The sequence below is a fragment of the Terrapene carolina genome, unplaced genomic scaffold (assembly GCF_002925995.2).
Source record: "Terrapene carolina triunguis isolate 2854851 unplaced genomic scaffold, T_m_triunguis-2.0 Scaffold69, whole genome shotgun sequence".
NCBI lineage: Eukaryota > Metazoa > Chordata > Testudines > Emydidae > Terrapene > Terrapene triunguis.
In genome coordinates, this window is record NW_020664420.1 from 37771790 (window position 1) to 37780943 (window position 9154).

The following is a 9154-nucleotide window of genomic DNA, read 5'->3' on the forward strand; positions in this document are numbered from 1 at the left end:
ATTCTGTGCCAAAGAATTAAAAATTCTGTGCATAATATTTTAAAATTCTGCATATTTATTTGTCAAAATAATGCAATATAATCATGCCAGCTTCAATTATTTTGGTAATTTATTTAAACTACACTACAATGGAGAATGGGAGTGGGGAGCACTGGAAGAAATCCCCAAATCCTCTTTGTCTAATAGTAATGTAGCTAGATTTGACCCTTTATTTCTAGTTATTAATCAACAAATATATGCAGCCATATGTTCAGTATTACATCATAGGCAATTGAAGAGCAAGTGATGGCTGGGGAATCAAACTCACAATTTATATTGGCTACTGACCATCTCCAGAAAGGTCAGTAGTAAACAGTTCACGGAGCTGAATTTTGACAGGAAAATTTTTCAGTAGAAAAATTTAGACCAGTTCTAATCACTAAAGCACCATGAGCATTGATACGGCCATACTGTCATCTACAATACAGCCCCTTTTCACCACTCTGGCAATGTAAATGAGCCTTAAAACTTTTACATCTGTTTTATGCTCCTGGGGGACTTCACTAAGGCTATGACTACACTGCACATTTTACAGTGATGTGGCTATGCCGCTGCAGCCGCGTCGTCGTAAGGTAAGCAGTTTAGCCACTCTTTGTCGCCAGGAGAGAGCTCTCCCGGCGACAAAATAAAACCACCCCCAGCAGTTTCCACACCGGTACTTTTTGTTGTTAAAACTTTTGCCATTAGGGTTTTTTTCACATCCCTGAGCAACAAAAGTTTTAATGACGAAAGTGCCAGTGTAGACAAAATCTAAGAATGGGAACAATTCATTAACAACAATGGGAACAACTAAGCAGGCAGGCTGCTACATTATGCTGTGCCTGAGGGGACAGAGTCTACCTCATGTCTGCCTCCAAACACCAGAAGCCTGGCCCCTCCAGGATAAATGCATGGCAATAGTTAGAGGGAAAGAGTCTCATTCGCTCACATGCCCAGTGCCGTCCCTCCAGTGGTGATTGACATTTCCCCACGCATGCATGCCCAGGCCTTCTGCCCTGCACTGACTGACTTTTCCGCCAGCTGCTCCGGGCTGCTGGGGAGGAGCGAGTGTTCACTCTTGCAGCTTTCCTTTGCTTCCCCTCAGAAATCATTTTTCTGGGGGGAAAGCAAAGAAATCTGCAGATGACATGAACTTTGCACCTGCACAGTGGCGCAGAATCCCCCTAGAGGTAAATTGGAGGGAAGTGTCAGTTAGTATAATCCAAAAAGACATCCTAAGACTGCACAAAGAAGCTTTTACTGTGTGAAACAATATTTTGTATAGCTGTGTTTAGAGGCAGCATGGGGCAGTGGGTTAAAGCATTGGACTATAGTTTAGAAAATCTGGCTCTACCATTTATCTGCTGTGTGACCATGGGCAAGTTTTCTCATCCCTCTGTTTCCCCTCCCACCTATTGTCTGTCTTGTCTATTTATACTGTAAACTCTAGAACAGTATGTCTCTTTCTGTGTGTTCGTACAGCACCTAGCACAATAGTGCCCTGATCTCAATTGGAGCCTTTAGGTGGTTCTATGATACAAATTATATTCAGGAATCCAAAGAGGATCATATTGAAGTTGAATGGCCTGAGAAAAAAATCCTGCAGTTAATTACACTGTTTCTAGTGATTAATAACTTTCACAAAGATTCAATAAAATATACAAACTGCATTTTACAGAACTGTATTCAGCTCAAGTAAAGCATCTGAATGACAGAGGAGCCCCATTTCTGAATGTTAGCAATTGAAGGCCAACAATATACTCCTGTATAATGAACATACTCCTTCCCCAAGGCAGGGGTTCTCACAAGAATTTTTTTGGTGGTCTCCGAGTCAGCCACCAACTATTGCTGGTGGCCGCTCTGACAGTTTTTCCTAAAATACTCAATTAACTTTAGGTAAAACAAATAAATATGCATATATACATGTCCAAATCATTGTAATTTATTTATGTAGGGTTTTTTCACAGACTCAATAATAAAAATAATGTAGAGTTTTCTCTGTTCTTTACTGGACCTAAACAGAATAGAAACAAATAATGCGTTTTGCATGTTCTTGTACCTTTTTGTTGTTGTTTCTTTTGCTTTTTTTGGTTGCTTATTTTTTTAAGACTTGCTAGCTAGTAAGTCTGTGTGTGAAAAGTGTGAAAAATATTTGTATTTTGTTAATATCACTTTCCACAGCAGCAGACTTGCTAGCTAGCATGGAGGCAGTGAAAAGTGATATTAACAAACATTCAAATATAATTTCTCACAACAGACTTACTCAGCCCTGGCAAGCAAGGGGACAAATTAAGCCCTGGATGGGGAGGTGGGTAGGAAGGCAGCTCAGGGCAGGTATGATGGGGGGTTGAGTCCGGGGACCAGAGCTCTGCAGCTGCATAGCCCGGTGAGTCCGGGGCCGAAGGATACAGTAGGGCCTGGGGTGAAGTGGGGGGAGGGGGTCAGCTTGGGGCTGGCACTGGCAGATACTGCCGCGTGGCTGGGGCTGGATCACAGGCCCCCTGGGTGGAGTCCAAAACCCTGCAGCTGGGGGTCAGGGCACATGGCCAAAGCCCCAGGGCCAGAGGAAGCACCGGGTGGGGGAGGGTGAGCCTGGGGCCAGGGCCGGGGTCAGGGCTCAAAGTCTGTGTCCAAGGGATGGAGCCTGCAGCCACATGGCTGGAGCCTGCCACCTGCCACCCCAGATCTGAGGCCTGAGCCCCACCACCTGCCTGCTCCTCCAGCATTTGTGGCTCCAGAGGGGGACAGGGCCCAACCCCTACTGGCAGCCCTGGGAGGGGCCACTGCTTTGCTCCCTCCCCCCCCCATCACCACCCAGGAGGCTGTGGCATCACAAAAAGCCCCTGGTGGTGGCATTTGAGAAACGCTGCCCTAGGGTGTGTATCTAGAAGTGGTAAAAGGATATTCTGTTAAATTTAAAGCTGGACTCCTATAACTAACACTGGTAGCATGAGAAACCGATCTGCAGGTCACAGCCACAGGCAACAACCAGGCCTTAGTAGGGAGAAAAATGATTGACCTAGAAGAAAAAGATAAGAAGTTTCAAAACCCGTCCAAGGAAATCTATCACCTTAAAAATTAAGATTTTCATATCTGTGATATCAATATAACTGTGTGTTACATGGCAACTCTCATACAAAGTCCATCCCAAAGAGAGGTAAATACCAAGGCCAGATGGGGAGAGAAATTAAGAGATCAAAAAAACAAATTTTCATCCCACCTTTTTGAGGGCCTGTGGCAAGTAGCTGCTCATCTCTGCCTCAGTTAACCCCTTTTTCAAATTAAAAGTTACTCATAGACTTTAAGGTCAGAAGGGACCATTATGATCATCTAGTCTGACCTCCCGCATGATGCAGGCCACAAAAGCTGACCCACCCACTCCTGGAATAATTCTCTCCCTTGACTCAGCTGTTGAAGTCCCCAAATCATGATTTAAAGACTTCAAGTCGCAGAGAATCCTCCAGCAAGTGACCCCTGCGTTCTAGGTAAAACTGCGTTATATCGAACTTGCTTTGATGCGCCAGAGTGCGCAGCCCCCCCTCCCCCCGGAGCGCTGCTTTACCGCGTTATATCCGAATTCGTGTTATATCGGGTTGCGTTATATCAGGGTAGAGGTGTATTAAATATTTTGCCTTCTGCTACACCAGCATTCATTGCACACCTTCTGTCTTCCAATAGTGACTTCTGTTACACCTATTCAAACATATTGCACAATTGCCTTCTGTGGGGATGAAAAGGTGTTGGTAATTTGTTTTCAGTGGGGTTGAATAGGTGTAACTGATGGCAGAATTTAGCCCTGATCCTGGAATTTAGTAATAAATTGTGTGAATGATGCCAGAAAGGGAACAAAATCCAGATCTTTCTCCCATAGCTGTCCTTGCTCTGTAATGCTAAGAAGAGAAAAAAGTAGCAAAATCTATTTTTGTCACTGTGGGGAACAGACTTGCCTCTGCACTCAATCAGGGATAATGTCTCATGAATAAGGTGTCACATTTCAGTGTACTGTGCTGCCAGTTAAAAGGGCAAAGACCATGTATTCTGCCTTTTGAAGAGGGTACCACCTCAGCCTTAACTATAGTAGCGCAAGTGTCCGATCCTGTGATATAGGAGCCCTGTCATAACTATACTGAGACTATCATTGTATGAGTTGCATAGCCACATTCTCAGCCACAGAATTTAAAAGGATACTATCAGATGATAGACCAGTGTTCCCTTCAGGGTTGGACTATGTCCCCTCCTCCCCCCAAGGGAGTTCTTCTGTGATACCATTTCCCTCTCCATCACTAACGAAGGGACTCCATGGTATTTGGGAGCAGAGCAGGAGACCAGCTGTGCTGTGGCATCATCATCTGAAGACCCATCAAATTTCCACTCAGAAATCTCCTTGGAGCTTGGGGCTGAATTTATTCATTTGGGTTTCCTCTGCAGCAGCTACCCTAAGCCCCCTCTGTTACCAGAAGAGACTGGTGGAATTGATTTAAGGACCCCACCTCCCAAAGAATCAATACCCCTGTAGGCTCTGTCACCTATTAGCCACAGGTCAAATGAAACTTAGTTGTTTTAAAAGGTGAAAACAGGCAGGAGGATTTATTAAGGGATAAGTAACACAAGATAGGGAAAAGGGCAATAAAGTATTAAACAGAGTAAAACAGTGTAAAACAACTCGGTGGTTTTACAAGAACAGTGGGCTTGAATCCCAGACCCAACCCCTAACCAATATGGGCAAAACACCAATAAAATGTCAACATTACTCAGTGACAGGAGCTCAGGTGTAGATGGCTCATGATACTCTTGTCTGTCTTGCTTCTCAGGTAACTCGGGTTGGGAGCTTGTGTACAGCTACCAGAATCAGGAACTCAAGATGGAACAGGAGAGCCTCCTTGACGATGGACAGCCAGGTACGCACAGGTGTTGTTCTGATGTTCCTCTTCCTCCATCGCACAACCGAGTATGAACACAGGTTGAACTGAACATAGGCTGCCTCCCGAGTGGACAGCATCACCTGACAAAGCATGCAATCCCTTTTATATAACCTTTCTGTCACTAGATAGAATAACTGGGAGTCAGATGAACCCTTCCCACCTTTACTGTTATTAGGTAGACTAGGTTTAAACTTTAACCAATCAGAAAAATAGGCCTCCAAAAAGGGCGCCAATCTTAACAGCAAGAAAGTGGGCCAAGATGGAGGGTAAAAGATAAAACAACAACCCCCCTCCCACCCCCAAAAAAATGGCTAAGAGCCCCAACATCTCCTCCTGGTGGAACCGATTTACAAGCAACAATGTGAAGTAAATTTCACAGGGTTTTCTTGTTTCTGCCTGTTCTTGTAGATTTCTCTGGGGAAGGAAGTGATCTTAGGTATATGGAGCCAGAAATAACCTTCTCACCTTTGTTCCTAATACCACCGTAAATAAACCATCACTATAAGGAATATTTGAAACCTAGCTGACCTTTCACCATTTGTGCTTAGATTTTTTTGCACTTCACTCCGCTTGGACAATGAAAACAGACAAGTAACTTTTGCTTTCTGATTTTCCCCTTTCCTCTTTCATCCTGGTCTTGGACTCTGTGGTGTCACTCTTACTGTCAAACTCACCTGCCTGTCTAGTGTTTCTAGAGCACTCAACACTGTGGGTGGTACGTAGGAGCCAGTGTTCCCTCTAATTTTCCCCCCACGTGTGCGGAATGAATTTTGTTATGTGCATCAATATGAAGGTGACACATCACCTTCATATTGGTGCACATAACAAAATTAATGTGGTGGGGCTGGGGCTGAGGGGTTCGGTGTGTGGAAGGGGGCTCAGGACTGGGGCAGAGGGTTGGGGTGCAGGGGTGTGAGGGCTCCAACTGGGGTTGTGGGCTCTGAGGTGGGACTGGGGATGAGGGTTGGGGTATGGGGGGAGTGAGAATTCTGGCTGGGGGTGTGGGCTTTGGGGTGGGGCCGGGGATGAGGGATTTGGGGGTGCGGGGGAGGGCCGGGGCTATGGCAGGAAGAGAGGACTTCCCCCAGCTCTCTTTCCCTGCAGCAGCACCTGGGCTGGGGGAGAGAGGCACCTCTCCCTGCTGTGGCAGCTCCGGGGCTGGGGCTGCGGGATAGGCACCCTTCCCCCGGCAGGTCCAGGGCCGAGTTTGGGCCAGGGGAGGGGTGCCTCTCCCCCAGCCGCGGCAGGTCCTAGCCGGGTGGATTCCCTGAGCACCTGCGTGGTGCTAAATACACTGCATGGCTGTGCAGCTTACAGGGAACTTAGGTAGGAGCCCATAAGAAATTAAAGATTTTTCCATTATATTTCTCAATAAGATTCCGCTCTTTATCACTTGGTTAGTTGCTGTCAGGTGGTAGGTCCTTTCCCTATTAAATCTACCATTCTCCCTATCATGTAGGCCTGTTAGCTCAACAGAGGAATTTTATATCAGATCAGACCAATGGTCTAGCTAGGCCAGTGTCTTGTGTCTGACATGTGCCATCACTAGATATTTCAGCAAAGGTGTAAAACTCACATAATGGACAATTAAGCAATAGCATAACTCAGCTACTATCTCTACTGTCCCTTCCCCCTTCGACACACACATCCAAACTATTGCTTAATTCTCTCAATTCTTGCTCTAAATTGCTTCCACATTATGCTCTTTCCTCATTGTTCCTTCTGCTAAAACACGTGTTCATCTCTCATCTTAATTACTGCTACTTCGTCTTCACTGGTTTTCCTTTTCACGTGCTTCCTCCCAGTGCATGATGCAGTGTTCACATTTAAATGCCACAAGGAAATCTTTGGCTTAAAATAAAATAAAAATTTATTTTTAAAGAATCATGAAAACATTTCTACTCAAGATGGGTTTTGTAAAACAATATTTTTAACAAACCTAAATTTCCACACAGTGTCCTTTTTTTTTTTTTTTTTTTAACTTGGCTTGTATATTCTCCTCTAAGAGTTCACCCTTACCTTCAATATTCATAATGCGTGGAGCACGTTCATCCATCTTCTCTTCCAATTTTTTCTTCTAGAGTTTTAATAGCTGTAAGCACAGTTTTCAAGGAAGTCTCAGTTCATTGCTCAGCTTCTGAAGGCGACTCCTCTGACTGAATTGCAGAGCCCAAGGAAAAGAGAAAAGCTGCTGAGGGAAAAATGCTATCAGCAGCCTTCTTCATGGAAATGTGGCACTTCCAAGACTTGGCTGCAGCGATAGTAAGGAATAATATTGTTGCTGCTGGTGATGGTGTCTGGTTTTGTTTCCATAGCTAGGGGTGTGTGTCTCTGTGTGTAGTTACATGATAGAAAAGCAATGACGTCATTCTGTTTTCTCTGGACTTTGTCTTTAAATGTAAAGGAGCTCCCTACTTGATGTTCGGTCAGCTATGAGGCAGCTGCCATTTTGTGTTGTAATTCAGTTGCAGAGTCAGTCACCGTGGTGTCTCTCTGGCCCTCTTTTTGTTTTCTTTTATCTGAAATAAACATTATCTAGACTGAAAATACATGTTTTCGTGTGGGAAGGCAGATCAGGCAGCAGTGGCATCTTGATGTTGTTGGAGCCCAGAAATGATGAAGAAAAACAGTTGGTTCTCTAAGAATAGGTTTGAAAGAATAAAAGCTTTGAAAACAGTAAAAGTTTTAGCTAAGTAGACAAAAACCAGAAGTGAAGGCCTACCCTTTCTTTTTTTTTAAAGTGCAGCATAAGATACAACATGGCTCTCTGCATTCAGTACAGACAGTTGGATTTATATCCTTTTTTGCTCTTTGGGGGTAGGATTACAAGATGTAGATCTAGCTGTGGAAAGGTTTTCCTCCATCGATACTTAGAGCAAATACGTTTAGTCCATATGTGTGTGTGGTTGCTGTACTTAAACAGGATGGGTATAGAATATGCCTTGATAGATGGTCATAGAATACTAAAGAATAAATTAAACACAACATGCTTTTGCTTTTTGCATCTTCCATGCAATGCTGCAGCCCTTGGGTCGTGTATCATCCCCATTCTGTTGTTTTCCCTTACAGACGTCTGGATCTGTTTGCCGAAATGTGTACAATTACATATAACCAATTGCCAATGCATCAGTGGAAGCTTAGCAGTACTGTGGGGTGGAGTACATTTTTTCTGGTTATGCATGTTTCATATTTCAGGCACTAGAATATGAAGAATGTGTATGTCCTCCACTTTTGGCCACTCAGCCCCTTTTGAATACATTTTGCTGCTCTTCTCTCATAGAAAACCCCAAGCGGGCCTTGTGATGGGGTGGACTAGGTCCAGAGGCCCCCTGCTGGAGGCCTTGCAGCCCTGCCACATCCCACCCCAGAAAAGGGCAGTAGATAGATCCTCCAAGCTGCCTAGAGTGGCTGTGTGGGAAGCTGTCTGTCAGGGTCTGCAGCCTAGTATAAGAAGAGCTGCAGGGCCAGAGTGAGATCAGGTCTTTGCTAGAGCTGGAGGAGTGTGGATGGTGTGCCTGGCTGGCTGAGGGAGCTATGGGACCTTGAATAGGGTTACCATATTCAAACATTTAAAAAAGAGGACACTCCACGGGGCCCCGGTCCCGCCCCCAGCCCTGCCCCAACTCCGCCCCTTCCCTGCCCCAACCCCACCCCTTCTCCGCCCCCATTCCAACCCCTTCCCCAAAGTCCCTGCCCCAACTCTGCCCCCTCCTCTGAGCACCCTGCATTCCCCCTTCTCCCTCCTGCTCTGATCTTGGTTGGGGGTTGCTAAGTGCTTCCCTGCTCCCCGCAGCCCCTATGCCCTTGCCTGCCCTGCTCCTCCTCGCCCTGCAGCCTCTGCACTGCCTGCCTGCCCTGCCCCTGCAGCCTCTGTGCCCCCCCACCCCTGCAGCCTCTGTGCCCCCTGCTCCCCACTCGCCCTGCAGCCTCTGCGTCCCCTGCCTGCCCTGCCCCTGCACCCCCTGCCCCTGCAGCCTCTATGCCCCTGCCTGCCCTGCTCCTCCTCGCCCTGCAGCCTCTGCACCGCCTGCCTGCCCCTGCAGCCTCTGCACCCCCCTGCCCCTGCAGCCTCTGTGCCCCGTGCTCCTGCCTGCCCTGCCCCTGCAGCCTCTATGCCCCTGCCTGCCCTGCTCCTCCTCGCCCTGCAGCCTCTGCACCCCCTGCCTGCCCCGCCCCTGCAGCCTCTGCACCCCCCCGCCCCTGCAGCCTCTGCA